Source organism: Papaver somniferum, chromosome 4 (assembly GCF_003573695.1).
Source record: "Papaver somniferum cultivar HN1 chromosome 4, ASM357369v1, whole genome shotgun sequence".
In the NCBI taxonomy this organism is placed as follows: Eukaryota; Viridiplantae; Streptophyta; class Magnoliopsida; order Ranunculales; family Papaveraceae; genus Papaver; species Papaver somniferum.
The window spans coordinates 142,936,420-142,941,024 of record NC_039361.1 but is presented as its reverse complement, the minus strand read 5'-3'; the positions used below and the strand labels follow the sequence as shown (position 1 = coordinate 142,941,024).

The 4,605-nt window shown below is 38.9% G+C and overlaps 1 pseudogene; it reads left to right on the top strand.

The window, feature by feature from the left end:
• Window positions 1-2,506: 2,506 nt before the first annotated feature.
• On the top strand, window positions 2,507-2,606 carry LOC113276691 (annotated as a pseudogene).
• Window positions 2,607-4,605: the final 1,999 nt, after the last annotated feature.

Below are 4,605 nucleotides of genomic sequence, written 5' to 3'. Positions count from 1 at the left end.
CTAATGTACCAAAGGGACAGGTAAAAGTGGTTTTGTCTTGGTATTCTGGGACAATAACGATCTGATTATATCCGGAAAAGCCATCTAAAAAGCAATAGAAACTATATCCAACTAATCCTCTAGCATTTGGTCGATAAAAGGAAGGGGAAAGTGATCCTTCCTTGTGACCTTGTTCAATTTCCTATAGTCGATACAGACACGCCATCCCGTGGTCACTCGGGTTGGGATTAACTCATTATCCTCATTCTGGACTACAGTGATACCTGATTTCTTGGGAACAACCTGAACAGGGCTGACCCACTTACTGTCTGAAATTGGGTAGATAATACCCGCATCTAACAACTTAAGTACCTCTTTTCGAACTACTTCTTTCATGTTAGGGTTCAGTCGACGTTGCATCTCCCTAGACGGTTTGGAGCCTTCCTCTAAATGAATCTGATGCATACAAACAGTAGGACTAATACCCTTAATGTCTGCTATAGACCACCATAAAGCTTCCTTATTATTTTGAAGTACTTTTACTAGTCTACTTTCCTGATCACTATCTAAGTCGGCAGAAATAATCACAGGTAAAGTCTCAGATGGGCCTAAGAACACATACTTCAGGTTATCTGGTAGTGGTTTGAGGTCCAACTTAGGGGTCTCTTCTAAGGAATGAACTGAGGTAGTCTCAGAAGCTGGTAATGGTTCGAACCTAGCTTTCCATCTATCAGTGTCTAACACAGTGGTAGCATCTAATAGAGCATTCACTTGTTCAATGGTACTATCATCGTCAAAATCTAAACCAAAATGGGATAGACAACTCTCTAATGGGTCTTCAGACAAGATGTTTGGTAATGACTCCTGAACTAAGGATTCTATCATATTCACCTCTTTAACACATGTGTCATCTAGCTCATAAGGTAGCTTACTGACATTAAAAATTTTCATTTCGATAGTCATATTACCAAAGGATAAATTCATCACACCATTTCGACAGTTTATGATCGCATTAGACGTAGCTAAGAATGGACGACCTAAAATCACAGGTATCTGGTTCTCTGGGTCAGGGACAGGTTGGGTATCTAGGACCACGAAATCCACTGCATAAATAAACTTGTCGACCTCAATAAGAACATCCTCGATAACACCTCGAGGAATTTTGACAGACCTATCAGCTAACTGCAGTGTTATCTGAGTAGGTTTCATTTCACCAAGTCCTAGCTGTAAGTACACATGGTACGGCAGTAAGTTCAAACTGGCTCCTAAGTCAAGTAAATCTTTTTCTACCCGGTGTTTACTTATTGTAAAAGCAATGGTTGGGGAACCTGGGTCTTTGTACTTTGGAGTGGTAGTGTTCTGAATGATTGAACTTACATGACTAGATAAAAAGGCTTTCTTATGGATGCTAAGTTTTCGCCTTCGCGTACACATATCCTTAAGGAACTTGGCATAAGCAGGAATTTGCCTAATTGCATCTAATAAAGGAAGGTTTATGGTAACTTGCTTAAAAACCTCCAATATGTCATTAAAGTTCGATTCCTTCTTTGTTGATGCTAATAGCTGGGGAAATGGGGCTCTAGGCACGGAATCAGACCTCTCAGGAACCGAATTGGCATCATCGTAAATTTTATCAGTCCCCTCAGTTAGTGGTCCTGAGGGGTGAACTACAGTATGTTCTCTATCGGGCATGGTTACCTGATTGTCTACTACTCTACCACTCCTAAGGGTTCTAATAGCATTCAGTTGATTCGATGGTTTTGCACCTACTTCATGAACTCCTCTAGGGTTGGGGGTAGTCTGACTAGGGAGCCTTCCGTTATCTCTCTCACTTAAGGTCTTAGATATTTGGCCGACTTGAAGTTCTAGCTTAGCAAGGCTCTGAGCACTAGTTTGAAAGTTTTGCTTGGTTTCCTGTTGAAAACTAATTTGGCTCTGTGCTAACATATCCTGAGTTTTTGCTAACATCTTAATAGATTCCTCTAAGCTAGTCATTTTGTTTTCTGGGCCTGATGAATTCTTAGTGTAACCAAAACCTGGGGGAGCATTAGAATTACTAAACTGACCTTGACTCTGGCCCTTAGACCATGAAAGGTTCGGATGGTTTCTCCAACCAGGATTATAGGTTTCTGAATATGGGTCAAACTTCTGACGGTTATCATACCTAGTGTTATTATAGAGAGCATTGGCTTTCTCTTCATTATTCTGGCCTTCCCAAAAAGGCTCCAATCTACCACTAGAGTGACCCACTTCTAAAGCTTCTAACCTTTTCGCTATAGCAGCAATTTTGGCATCTGATTCAAAGCTACCTTCTACCCTATTAACGTTTCCTCTGCCTAGAAGAATTGTTTTCTGGGGTAACCTATTGCTTTCCCATTGTTGGGTGTTTTCGGCGATTTCATGCAAATATGTCATCGCATCATCAACTGTTTGGTTTTCAAACCCACCTGTAAACATGGACTCTACTGTAGTTGTGGTGGGATAATCTAAACCCTCATAAAGGATCTGAACTAACCTAACCTTTTCTAAACCATGATGAGGACATTGGGCTAATAAATCATTGAACCTTTCCAAATACCTATACAAAGATTCTCCCTCCTGTTGTGTAAACGTGCATATTTGCGTCCTAATAGACGAGGTTTTGTGCCTAGGGAAAATCTTGTTCAAAAAGGCAGATGTAAGTTGTTCATAGGTTTCAATTGATTCGAAAGCCAAACTATACAACCACGACTTGGATTTATCTTTTAAGGAAAAGGGGAATAACCTGAGTTTTAAAGCATCATCATCAAGGTTTCTAATTTTCAGGGTACTACAAATTTCCTCAAAGTCCCTAACATGGAAATAGGGGTTTTCATTTTCTTTCCCTAAAAAGATTGGCAGCAACTGTAAGGTTCCAGGCTTAAGTTCATAATTTGCTTCAGTTTCAGGTAACCTGATATACGAGGGACGAGTAGTCCTAGTAGGATTCAACAAGGCTTTCAAAGTTTCCATTTCTGGCGCTATTGGATTATCAGGGATTCTTTCCTCAAACGGACGTTCAAAAATGGAATCTTCACGAATCGGACTTTCTAAATTGAGGTAATCAAGACGCTTAGAACTACTAGGTTTCTCTTTAACAAATCTACCTAGGGCGTCTCTTTTACGTTCAGGCATGCAACAGAATAAGGTAGGGAATTCTATGCAAACACAAAACAAGGCTGACTCAACCAAATCAAACCTAAATTTCTAGCAAACAAAAAGCATGATGGCTCCACTTAGATTGTTTCTAGACCAACTTCTATTCTTTCGAAAAAGAACTCGTTACAATCTGAGCAAACCCCTCTGGAATCAATCTGAGTCAAAGTAAGTTGAATAGAGACGAGGGAAGCTCAGTGGATCTTTGATATCCAAGGCCTCATCGGTATTCAAGGCGGCGCAGTCACGCATTCAACTCACAGAAACTATCATGAACTTCGAAGTATGCTCAAAAGAGTAACCAATATTTTCTCGAACGACTTTCCTATTAAGCTCGTTACCCTATAGGTCTCGTTCTAGTCAAAATTTTAGGCTTAGGTTCGCGTCTGGTTTCGTTTTCCTAAGGCGGGCAAGAAGAGAACGGTGATGAAATCCGAACCCTTATCTTGTATGGCCAGTCCTTGCCCTTTACTAGGAAATTAAAGCAGCTGTTTTCAAGTCCTCAGCATATATGCAAACGAAGGAATACAGTAAACCCACTGACAGGGGATTCACGGGTGTTTCGAAAAACTTACCTCCCGTACAAGACGGGCGAAGAACCGCTGAAGTCGACTCGGGCCACGACTCCTATGTCATGTTCGAACCCGAGGGGCCGAGGCGATATCGTAATCACCGTCCTTCTCTGCACACAGTTTATAGTTAAACCAACCCTTCCTTAGGGTTTTAAAAAAAAATAATAATGTCCAAAGTCCAATGTCCAAGTGTCCAAAAAAGAAAAGAAAAATTACAAAAATAACAAACCCTAATACAGTTCTCTCTTTTTTTTTATAAAGAAAAATAAACAAACCCTAAAAAAAATAAAAAATAAAATAAAATATCTAAAAAGAAATTGTCTTCTTCTCCGTTCTTTTCGATTTAAGCTTTCGCTCCAAGTCTTTATGCTTTAAGTTCCAGTCTTTACGAAATCACCAAACTCCTTGGCTCAATTCGCTTTATGATCCAAAACCTGTAGACAAAAGATAAATACCCAAAAACGTAAAAAAGAACAAAAATAATAAAAACCTAAAAAAAAAAAAAAACGAAGTCTAAAAACCCTAAATGCAAATCCGCGTCGACGGCGCCAAAAATTGATGTGATTGTAGATAGTGATAAAAGTGGTTCAATTCTCAGACTTGCGAAGGATAAAATATAGACTTAAATTATAAAACAAAAATAGAAAACTCAAACAAAGGTGATGTTGTTATCAATATTAAAAGAACACTGAGGCTAAGATTCCACTATTTTCCAAGTTCAAAGTGATTTAAATCCAATATCTATATTTATTCAATTTCTTCGTTTAATTTGATTCTAAGATGTTGCAACAAGTAGATTTTTAAAATAACAAGTGTAAATCAGAAGCATGGGATATCAAAAACCTAAGTCCAAGCATATACCATCAATGGAAATCACAAT